Source organism: Hyaena hyaena, unplaced genomic scaffold, assembly GCF_003009895.1.
Source record: "Hyaena hyaena isolate Hyena2069 unplaced genomic scaffold, ASM300989v1 scaffold_121, whole genome shotgun sequence".
NCBI classification, from domain to species: Eukaryota; Metazoa; Chordata; class Mammalia; order Carnivora; family Hyaenidae; genus Hyaena; species Hyaena hyaena.
The window spans coordinates 938,361-950,802 of NW_024080753.1; positions in this window are offsets into that span (position 1 = coordinate 938,361).

Genomic DNA, 12,442 nt, shown 5'->3' on the forward strand with positions numbered 1-12,442 from the left:
TCTTCTCTCTGTTCCTCCCCCACTCAAGCTCTGTCTCTCTCTCTCTTTTTTTTCTTAAATAGTTTATTGTCAAGTTGGTTTCCATATAACACCCAGTGCTCATCCCCACAAGTGCCCTCCCCCATGCCCATCACCCCCCTTCCACTCTCTCCCACCCCCACCAGCCCTCAGTTTGTTCTCAGCATTCAGGAGTCTTCATGGTTTCCCTCCCTCCCTCTCCCCCACTGTTTCCCCCTTCTTCTCCCCCTTGTTCCTCCGTTAAGTTCCTCTTAATCCTCCTGTACATGCAAACATATGGTATCTGTCCTTCTCTGCCTGACTTATTTCGCTCAGCATAACACCCTCAAGGTCCATCCATGTTGCTACACGTGGCCAGATGTCATTCTTTCTCATTGCCATGGAGTATTCCATTGTGTAGATAAACCACTTCTTCTTGATCCATTCATCTGTTGATGGACACTGAGGTTCTCTCCATGCTTTGGCTATTGTTGAGATGCTGCTATGAACACTGGGGTCCATGTGCCCCTAGGCATCAGCACTCCTGTGTCCCTTGGGTAAATTCCTCGCAGTGCTATTGCTGGGTCAGAGGGGAGTTCTATTGTTAATTTTGTGACGAACCTCCACACTGTTTTCCAGAGGGGCTGCACCTGTTTACATTCCCACCAACAGTGTAAGAGAGTGCCTGTTTCTCTGCATCCTCGCCAGCATCTAGAGTCTCCTGATTATTTTCACCACTCTGACCGGAATGAGGTGTGGTTTTGATCTGCATTTCCCTGATGATGAGTGATGCTGAGCATCGTTTCATGTGTCTGTTGGCCATCTGGATGTCCACTTTTTCAAACATAAAGATAAAAAAAAGGTTAGTATGACACTTTATAGATGTAGCATTGGTTGCAGAAATATTGTTTCTTTTTAACTTTATAGCTGTCTTTTTTTTTTTTTTTAAGTAGGCACTGTGCTCAGTGTGAAGCCCAATGTGGGGTTTAAAGGGGTTTATTTATGGGGCGCCTGGGTGGCTTAGTCGGTTAAGCGTCCGACTTTCGCTTAGGTCATGATCTCGCGGTTCGTGGGTTCGAGCCCCGCGTCGGGCTCTGTGCTGACTGCCAGCTCAGAGCCTGGAGCCTGTTTCAGTCTGTGACTCCCTCTCTCTCTGACCCTCCCCTGCTCACACTGTCTCTCTCTCTGTCTCCTAGAAATAAATAAAACATTAAAAACATTTAAAAAAAAATAAAGGGGTTTATTTATTTTAAAAAATATAGTTAATTTATTTTTGAGACAGAGACAGAGCACGAGTAGGGAAGGGGCAGAGAGAGAGGGAGACACAGAATCTGAAGCAGGCTCCAGGCTCCGAGCTGAGCCGTCAGCACAGAGCCTGACATGGGGCTCGAACCCATGAACCGTGAGACCATGACTTGAGCCGAAGTCGGACGCTTAACCAACCGAGACACCCAGGCGCCCCGACTGTCTTTATTTGTATCTGCTTTTTCTTCCTGAAGGAAGAGCCATGCAGATTTTACTTCTTCACTCAGAGCTTTTTTCTTTTTCTTTTTTTTTTTTTTTGTAAGAGTGAGCAGGGAAGGGGCCAAGAGAAAGAGAGAAGGTAGGGTTAGAGGATCGAAGTGGGCTCTCTGGAGCCCAATTCGGGGCTCAAACTTACAAACCGTGAGATCATGACCTAGGCTGAAACTGGATACTTAACTGACTGAGCCACCCAGGCTCCCCAGTCAGAGCTGATTTTTACTTCACGGAAATGCTGATGATCGGTATAGAAGGAAAGACCTTTGAAGGTTTTTATCAGTGGGGAGGTTTTAGATCTCTTATGTTGTAAAGCAGGAGGTAAATTCACAAACCGCATGTTCTGGGATGGGAAAGATGTCCATAAGGAGGAAGCCAGTGGCCTATTACATCCCGGGAACCTGAGCAAGAGCAAATGAAGGTTATTTTAGCAACCGGTTGGTTGCTCACTTCCAGCTTCAAGTTCCCAAAGAGATGACAGACTCTGGAATGGGTCAGACTCTTGGGATGTAGCACCCAGCTCCTTCAGCAGTGCAGGTTTGTCTGCTCCAAATGCCTGGGTTGGGTATTTTGTGGTCTTTTTTTTTTTTTTAATGTTTTATTTATTTCTTAGAAAGAGAGAGAGAGAGACTGAGAGCATGAGCAGAGGAGGGTCAGAGAGAGAGGGAGACACAGAATCTGAAGCAGCTCCAGGCTCTGAGCTGTTGGCACACAGCCTGACATGGGGCTCGAACCCATGAACTGTGAGATCATGACCTGAGCAGAAGTCAGACCATTAAGTGACTGAGCCACTCAGGCGCCCCGTGTGGTCTGTTTTTTGTATTTAGCAACCAAAGAGGTAGTGTTGGTCTGTGCGTTTGAAAGATTGGTCCAAGAAAATACTCGGGAAATATAGCAGCTCTAAGGAACGTGGCAAGGCCACAGCAAAGGTGGGGGCTTCTGCTGCCTTTGAGTATAAGAGGCTGTGGACAGAAAGAAGGTGCCAGGCCTAAAGTAGAGCATTAAACTTCTTATTCTCTGCAGAAGACAGCGTATTGCATTGTAGGGAAGGCTCCCTGACACCAGGATTATATATGCATTCTCATATTATATTATGGACCTGGACCCGATGGTGAAGGAAGATGTGGCCTAGGGACTCTGGAGGCTGCTGAACAAATGCAGAATGAACTGGTCAAGCTCCTAGGCCCCTAATCCCAGAACAAGTTCCAGGAGCAGCTAAGAGCAGCTACATTCCTTAGTGTAATCATAGATGGGAGCACCGGTATCTCCCAAAGGAAGTCTCCCCTTCTTTGTGTGCTGTTTCCACCAGGGGGCAGAAGGTAAGGTGGAACTTGGCCGAGACCTAATGGGTTTTGTGGAGGCTGTTGGCGTGACCCAGCGGCCCGGCACGCAACAACAGTCAGCGGTTTATCGGAGGGACTCCTGTGGGCGTTTCATTTACCAGAGGGATCATCCCCTCAGTGGCCAGCTGGCAAGGATTTGTGACCGCTCTCCCAAGGTCTTGTTCTTGACCTCTAAGAGTCAGGAGATGGCTTGAGCTGTTATTTGCTCCTCTGTAGTGGAACCAGTTACCAGGCTTCTAGATACTGTGGGCAAAGTCATGGACAGCTAGAGGCATTCTCAGAGCACTTCACCGCTAGGCTGGGTTTGCTCTAGGCATCCCTGAATGAGCAGGGGGAATCCCTGGGAGTAGGTAGAGGAGGGACAGAGAATCATCAGAGAAAATGCCAGCTGCGACAGACTCAGCGTCTGGGCCTTCTCACAGCCAGGCATACAATCCCCATCAACGTTTTTTTTAAGCAAATAGGCACGTGCAGGGGTGATGAAAGACTTTTTTATTATTTTTTTAAACTTTTATTTATTTTTGAGAGAGAGCACAAGATGGGGGGAGAGGCAGAGGGAGAGAGGGGGACAGAGGATCCCAAACAGGCTCTGTGCTGACAGCAGAGAGCCCGATGCAGGGCTTAAACTTACAAACTGTGAGGTCAGGACCTGAGCCAAAGTCTGTGGCTTAACTCACTGAGCCACCCGGGCGCCCCAAGACTGTTTTTTTATTCTATCAGCTTGTTTGACTTCATGCGGATGACGCTGTGTGTTGGGTACATCCTTTCGTACTCCAGGTCCTTGCCTCAGGACATGCGGCAGCTGATACCGCATGCAACATTTGAACCTCTGTTTCCTACCCTTGCATCAGTACAGCCCTCTCTATCCTGGCCTCCAAGCTGGCCACAGTGCCCATTCATATCCACCCTGCAGCAGGAGAGAATCTGAATCTTTTTTTTTTTTTAATTTTTAATGTTTTTATTTTTATTTCTGAGAGAGAGAGAGAGAGAGAGAGAGGCAGCGTGAGCAGGGGAGGGTCTGAGAGAGAGGGAGACACAGCATCTGAAGCAGGCTCCAGGCTCTGAGCTGTCAGCACAGAGCCCGACGTGGGGCTTGAACCCACGAACTGTGAGATCATGACCTGAGTCGAAGTCGGACGGTTAACCAACTGAGGCCCCCCAGGCGCCCTGAGAATCTGAATCCTATAAGGTGCTCTGGATGGGAGCAAAGGCTTCCCTGGGTTGGCCCTGACATGAATTCCTCAGGACATCTGCTAGGCATCAGGTCTTGGATGACTTTGACCCATTCACACACAGACAGAGTGGCTGGAATGCTGTCTGAGTTGCTGAGCTTATAACTGGTACTTGGACTTTGGCCCAGGGCCAATGTAGCTGCTGAACATAATTTTGGGTTTTGCTATTTGATTTATATGATTGTTTTTAAAAGGTTTTCTAGTATAAATGGATCTTGTATTAGAGGAGGTGAATCTTGTGAACCATTAATGCAGTCAGGTTGAGGGACAGTTTCATAAGAGGCAAGCAGGGGTACTCAAAATATTTAAATTTTAATCACTGTGGTTCAGTAAATAAAATAGAATTACATGTGAAGTTCTTAAATGCAAGTGGCTTTGTACATTTTCTTTACCTACTATTATTAGATTAAAACTTTGCAGAAAGGGGCATCTGGGTGGCTCAGTTGGTAGAGCATCTGACTCTTGATTTTGGCTCAAGTCATGATCTCATGGTTCGTGGGTTTGAGCCCCACATTGGGCCCTGCACTGATACTACAGAGCCTGCTTGGGATTCTCTCTCTGCCTCTTTCTCTGCCCCTCCCCTGCTCATGCTCACTCTCTCTCAATAAATAAATAAATAAACATTAAAAAAAAAAACAATTTTGCAGAGAAATTCTGGGTAGAAAACCAAGTACACTTTTTTTTTTTTTTTTTTTTGAGAGAGAGAAAGAAAAAGAGTGCATGTGACTGGGACCAAGGAACAGAGAGGGAGAGAGCATTCCAAGCAGGCTCTGCGTGGCCAGCACAGAGCACAGAGCCCGTGCAAGGCTGGAACTCAGAAACCTTGAGATCATGACCTGAGCCTAATGCCCAACCAACCGAAACACCCAGGCACCCCGCACATTTTTTTTTAAAGCAACAGTATCTACTATAGAATCATTAGTACAGTCAAGGAATCCTTTTACAGGACCTTAGGCAAGGGAAAGGGAGGGAAGGGGGACCTTCAGAGAGAAGGGACGAAAGAGAGAAAGAGAGTGAAAGATGACCTACTTGGTGAGGAGTGCATCTGGGTGGGGTTTGCTGGAAGAAACACAGGCTGTTGGGTGAGCCCTCCTTTCTTTTCTGAAATCAAAGTGTTTTGTTGTTGTTGTTGTTTATAAATAGACTCCACACCCAATCTGGGGCTTGAACTCATTACTCTGAGATTACAAGTCCCTCTACCAACAGAAGCAGCCAGGTGCCTCTGAAATCAAGGTTTAAAAGCTCTCTGGCGGCACCTGGGTGGCTCAGTCAGTTCAGCGTCTGACTTCAGCTCAGGTCGTGATCTCGCCATCAGTGAGTTCAAGCCCCGCATCAGGCTCTGTGCTGACAGCTCAGAGCCTGGAGCCTGCTTTGGATTCTGTGTCCCCGCCTCTCTCTGCTCCTTCCCCACTCATGCTCTGTCTCTCTCTGTCTCTCAAAAATGAATAGATGTTAAAAAAATTAAAACGAAAAGAGAAAAAGCTCTCTGTATTTCCCTAAACATTGCTGCTAGAGTGACTTGGGATAGAAGTTGTGAAAAATATCTTGTCAATTGTAAGTTTGTATATGTGGTTAACTACCCTGGTACTGAGAGATTTGTAGTGAGATGGTCATTCATTGATTCATTTAGTTAGCAAACTAGTACATACACATAATGATTATAGCTTTCATTTGTTGATTACAGGTGCCAAGCCCCGTGCTAAGTAAGGCCCTGTGGTCAGTAAGACAGCCTCTGCCCTTAAAGAACTGCAGCCTGGGAGAGCTCCTCTCTCATGAGACTGCCCTCTTGCAGCTCAGTGCTGCAGCCTGGGATGAGTTCACCGGACAGGACTTGGCTGATAGCCCAGGGAAGCCTCCTTCTCAGAAGAGCTAGATTTGGTTCATTCTCACCTCTGTGCTCATTTGGGAACAGGGGAGGGCTTTTCCTCCGGGCGGGCTGACAGAGCTCTGGAAGAATGGTACAGAAGCACCCGCTGTGATAGACCCCACTGGTGCACCGCAGTCACCTGTAGAATGCATTTGCCTCAGAAAGGCCGGGCTGTCCGCTTGGGGAAAGGGTGGCAGAGACGTGGGAGGTTTGTGGGGGGAGCTGGAGGGTTGGTTGGGATCCCAGGTGAGGTTGATGCTCCCGCACCAGTGGACAGAGTCACTTCTGAACAAGTAAAGGGACAGAGACACACAGAGTGGCCTTTAGCTCCAGGAAAAGTACTCATGGTGTCTTAGCTGACTTGCTACTTGACTGTTTTGGGTTTCTTTATCCTACTGTATCTCCTGATTGATGTTCCCAGGAGGTGGGGAAATGACGGTGATAGGGGACCTTATGATATTGTCAACAGACAGTTTGATGACATTCCCAGTACTTTCTGTGACTCTGAGCAAGTTATGAGCTTTCTCTAAACCTCAGATTCCTTTGTGATAAAACAAGAATGACGGGCGCCTGGGTGGCTCAGTCAGTTAAGCGTCTGACTTCAACTCAGGTCGTGATCTCACGGTTCATGGGTTCGAGCCCCACGTCGGGCTCTGTGCTGACAGCTCAGAGCCTGGAGCCTGTTTCGGATTCTGTGTCTCCCTCTCTCTCTCTGACCCTTCCCTGCTCACGCTGTCTCTCTCTCTCTCTCAGAAATAGGTAAAAAAAAAAAATTTTTTTTAAATAAAAAAATAAGAATGCCAAAGTCAATGTCAAGGGCTGCTAGGACTAAATAGGATAATCTGCATCAGGGATGCACACTCTTCTTGCAGAGGGCCTAACAGTGAATATTTTAGACTTTGCTGGCCACACGGTCTCAGCCACAGCTACTCAACTCTGCTATTTTAGTGAACAAGCAGCCATAGATAATATGAAAATGCGCTGGAGCCCCCTTCACCGCAGAGTTCTGAAGTCCCTGACCATGGTTCTGAAGCCCAGAGAGAGGCAGTGAGACTTTCCTTTTGCTGAGAGGTCAAGTTCTAAGATGACTCAGCGGTGACTTTTAGGTAGACAGAAGGAAAGAACAAAATCAGGCCTCTTGGAACACGACTGCTTTTTAGGAAAGAAGAAGGCAGGTGACAGAAGGTCCAGAGGAGGTAAGAAAACAACCTACAGACAACTTCCGGGTGAAGCTGGCTGATAAACACAAAGATCTGGTTGTACCTTCTTAACAGTCCCCTAAAAAGCCACGATGAGGCTTTCGTTAGATACTGGGCAATCCTTGTTTACTTTCTTGTATTTAAGGTAGGGCGTGAAATAAAAATGGAGGCTCCTGTAGCTTCACTGTAGGAGAGTTTTACTGGGGGACTCCAAATGCCAACCACACATTTTGTCCTTCCTGAGCTGCTTGGATTCCCCATAAAGGAAGGCTCTTCCGAAGTCCTGCCTGGAGCGCAGAGGTAGCCTGGAGCCTGGGGGGTGATGGGGTTAGAGGGCCTGGAGTCTAAACCCTGAATATGCCCCTGTTCCCTTAATCCTGTCGTTTGCGTTATGAGCCTCTACCCTCAGCTGTGACTTGTCCTTCCAGTTCCTCTGCTTGAAATGGGGGGAGGCAGCCTCTCATCAGCAAAGAGCAGGAGGAAGGATCTAGAGAACTACTGCTTCTCAGAATCTTTAAACTAATCGTCTCTGTTTTATGCCCACCAACCCAACTTCCAGCTGTCCCCAGTCCAAGAATTCCTGAGCTTTTTGAGGATGCTACTGTTTCAATTGGTTGATTCTTAATTTCCTCATTGACTTATTAGGATTAGGCTTTCTTGGATCTGTTAAGTCAGTTACCCCTGGTTGGTCAGCACTGCAGATGCCAAAATGTTGTTGCCGCCTCCTTTCCTCTTGCTGTCCCCGCGCTTGTGGTTTTGTGCTCCCGTATATACAGCCTCTACAGAACCCTCACCTTCTCCCTGCCAGACTGCCTTCCTCTGCTGCCTTCACATTTCGGTTAATGGCAACCCTGTGTTTCCAATTGTTCAGGCAAAAAATATGGAAACATTCTCAAACCCTCCCTCTCTCTCCCTCCACATTCACAAGCAGATCTTGTCAGTTCTGTTTTCGAATACAGGCAGGACCTGCCCAGTGCTTCCACCCTCTGCTGCCACCGCCCAGGCTCAGCTACAGCACCTCTCATCTGGATGACCCTAATCGCCTACCAATTGCTTTTCCGGTTTCTGCCCTCATACCCTTCACTTTATTTTCCTCGCTGCAGCTCGAGTAGACCCGCCTTTGTTCAAACCCTCCAGTGGCCGCTTCTTGCCCAGTCTACTTCCTGTTAATGCCCTGCATTTCCCCCGTCATCTAGTTCCTTCCGCTCCAGCCACACTGGCCTCTTCTGTGTATCTTGCACACGTTTCTGTCCCAGGGCCGTTGCACATACTGTGTTCTTTGCTCAGAATGCCTTTCCACCGGATATTCAAAGAGCTGATTTTTTTTCACTTCCTACAAGTTTTTGTTCAAATGTCACCTCATCCATAAAGTCTTTTTGGCCCATTTGCACGAAGTAGCAAACCCCACCTCCTGCCCTGACACCCCCTGTCCCCCTTACTATGCTTTATTTCTCTCTGGATTAGTTACAGCCCCCTATGCATTATGTATTTAGTTCCTTAGTGTCTGTCTTCCCCACTAGAATGTCCACTTCCTAAAGGCAAGGATTCTGTTGGCTTTGTTCATTAGTACAGCCACCACACTTAGAACAGGATCTGACGCAGAGGATAGACTCAGTCAATGTGAGTGAATGAACTGAACGATTCTGTTAAAAGAAACTGAGTCACAGGGAGCCTAAGAAGTTTAGGCACAGGTCAATCAGCAACGAATAGCAGAACTGGGATTTGAACCAGGTTTATGTGGAATTAGAGCCTAAATTCCTAATATTTTGTTTAATATTTGGGAAGGATTTTTAATGAGGTGTAAAGGTGCTAACAGTATAATGCTATGAAAGAGGTAAGGTATAGTAATCTTAGTATGTCAGAATGTGTAGAGAAAATATAAAATATAAAGCAGTTGCTTTGGGTGTTTTTTGAAGTATATTTAAAGTTTTTTTAATGTTTATTTTTGAGAGAGAGAGAGAATGAGCGGGGAAGGGCAGAGAGAGAGGGAGACACAGAATCCAAAGCAGCTCCAGGCTCTGAGCTGTCAGCACAGAGCCCAGTGTGGGGCTCGAACTCACAAACCGTGAGTTCATGACCTGAGCTGAAGTCAGGTGCTTAACTGACTGAGCCACCCAGGGGCCCCTTTTGAAATATACTTAAAAACTTTTTGTTGTAAGGGCCCCTGGCTGGCTCAGTCTGAAGAGCATGTGACTCTTGATCTTGAAGTTCTAAGTTTGAGCCCCATGTTGGGTGTAGAGATTACTTAAGAATAGAATCTTCAAAAAAACCCCACCTTTTAAAAATTGTAGATAATCGTGAAGTACATAAAGCAGACAGAATGGTATAATGAACTCCCCTGTACCTATCACGCCAGGCTCAAGGACCCTCAAACCATGGGCTAGCCCTGTTCCACCAGCTCACAGATGTGGTGGTCAGGTTTATGTGGGAACTTTGTAGGCTACAGACCCTCGTGAGTTATTAATCCAGCTGTTGCTATGGAGGTTTGTAGATGTGAGTAAAGCCCATAATCAGAGTTTTTAAGTACAGGAGACTCTTCTAGATCATCTTGGTGAGCCTCAGTTGAAAGACCTTAAGAGCGGAGCCAAGGCTTCCCTGAGCAATAAGGAATTCCACATGTAATCTTTGTACACACCATGTCCTTAGCCTAGAAGGCTCTTTCACCAGGTATTCAAGCTGACTTCTTTACTTGTGGACGGAAGCGTTAGGTCAAGCCCTCGAATTCTGGCCTGCCCTTCCTGACAGCCTGCCCGGTGGATTTCAGACGTGCCTTCAGCCCCCATGATCACACAAGCCATTTCTTGCCAAAACAGTACCTTAACATATATCTCCTCCTGGTTCTCTTTCTCTGCCCAAACCCTGACTGATAAACCAGATCTGTCATTTCATCTGTAAATAGTTTAGCAACTATCTGAATGGTAAGGATTCTTGAGAAACAACCCACCATTCCATTATCTTACCTAAACAAAAATGAAAAGCAGTTCTTTGATATCATCAAATGCTCAGAACTCCAATTGTCACATTCTTTTATAATACTAAAAGTATTTTTGAATGAATGATTTTTTTCAGCATCTTTAGTTAAGGAGGGAAAAAGCACAGTCTGGGAAGTATTTCCCTTTGGCTCCAGCAGAGGGCATCGGGCCTCATGTGTCTAAAGGACAGAAGTTTGGTTTCTTCTAGAGCCTCAGTCTCTCCTCAGCCCAGCCCTTAGCAGAGCGTAGGCTTTTCGGAAATGTGTGATGAATGAATGAATGAATGAATGAATGAATGAGCAAAATAAATACTTTTTAAACTTGAATTCATTGGCTATACTCTGTGCCAGGCATCGGCCATGTGCTAAATTTTCTCTTATAACTGTCCCACGAGGTGTGGGTATTATCCTTATTTTATATATGAAGAAATCAAGGCTCAAAGAAATTGAAAGGCTTTATGATGATCATAGAGGTAGAAAATCTTTGAGTTAATCTAGATTTATAATGTTTATTTTTTTCGTGTCATGTAAGGCAATAGAAAATATACAAATGATTGATGAGGGACCTGGGTGGCTCAGTCGGTTGAGCATCCGACTTTATTTTGGCTCAAGTCAGGATCCCAGGGTCGTGGGATTGAGCCCTGAGTCGGACTCTGCACTGAGAATGAAGCCTGCTTACGATCCTCTCTTCCTCTGCCCCTCTCCTCAGCTTGTGCTGTCTCGCTCTAAAATTAAATAAATAAATAAATAAATAAATAAATAAAATATATAAATAGTTGAAGAAAGGTAATGCCTGTAATGACTGGCCAGTTATAGAACGTCACTGTCAACTCAGAAGCCGTGCTGTTATGGGCCAAATGTTTGTATCCCTCAATATTCATCTATTGAAGCCCTAACCACATTTGAAAATGGGCCTTAGGAGGTAATTAGAGTTAGATGAGGCTGTGAGGGTGGGGCCCTCGTGATGGGATTGGTGCCTTTAAAATAAAAGGTACCAGAGAGCTTACTGCCTTTCTCCCCACGCCAGCACAGAGGAAAGGCCAAGTGGAACTTCAGTAAGAAGGTGGGCTGCCTACAAGCCAGAAAGTGGGCTCTCCCCAGGAACTTTGGCCTCAGGCTTCCTGGCTTCCAGAACTGTGGGAAAATAAATGTGTATTATTTAAGCTACCTCGTCTCCTGTATTTTGTTATGGCGGCTCTAGCAGACCTAGACACTCATTTATCCCTTTCCAAATTTAAGAGTAATAATTTCCTTGAGAATTGTCTTCTGTGTTTGGTTTTGCCTGCTTTTGAACTTTGTATAAATGGAATTATACCATGTATGTATTTTTTGTGACTTGCTTTTTACCCTCAACGTTATCTTGGCAAAATCCATCCATAGGGAGCATATACATACAGTTCTCTTGTTCCCATGCTTTGTGGTATTTTCTAGTACACATACATCACTAATCACTGCATACCCTTCCATTTTATGGGACAGGCATCTTGGCCGCTGGTGAAAACATGCCTAGGCCTGTAGCCTGGTGTACATTAGAACACGAACGTCTAAGGTATATACCTTGGGCTAGAATTTTGGGGTCATTTAGTATGCATATTTTCAACTTTAAGAGACAATGCCAGAAAGGTTGCATTAAATCCCATCCCCACCAGCTGTGCCTGAGTTCCAGCTGTTCCCCACTCACCAACATTTAGTGTCATCAGAGGTTTTAATTTTGTCAAACAAGGAGTGTACTGTGTTAATTCATGGTAGTTTTTTTAATGTTTATTTATTTTGAGAGAAAGAGACAGCACGCGTGACAGAGAGAGACAGAAAGACAATGAATGGAGAGGGGCAGAGAGAGAGGAGAGAACAAATCCCAAGCAGGTTCTGCACTGTCAGCACAGAGCTCAACATGAGGCTTGATCTCATCGATCTCACAAACCTTGAGTTCATGACCTGAGCCAAGATCAAGAGTTGGACGCTCAACTGACTGAGTCACCCAGGTGCCCCAGTTCATCAGAGTTTTAATTTGCATTGCCCTGATCTATGCATGAGGTTGAGCACCTTTTCATATGTATTGGACAGTTAGATTTCTCCTTCTGTAAAATGGCTTTTCAGGCCTTTTGCCCATTCAGGAAACTTAGATCATTTGCTTTCTTCTCAACGATTTGTAGGAATTCTCCATATAATTTGGAAACTAGTCCTTCGTCAGTTACATATGTTGCAAATAACTCCTTCCATGCTGTGGTTTGTCTTTTCACTTTTACAATGGTGATTTTGGAGAGACAGAAGTTCTTAATTTTAATGCAACCAAATGTATCATATATCGTCTTACG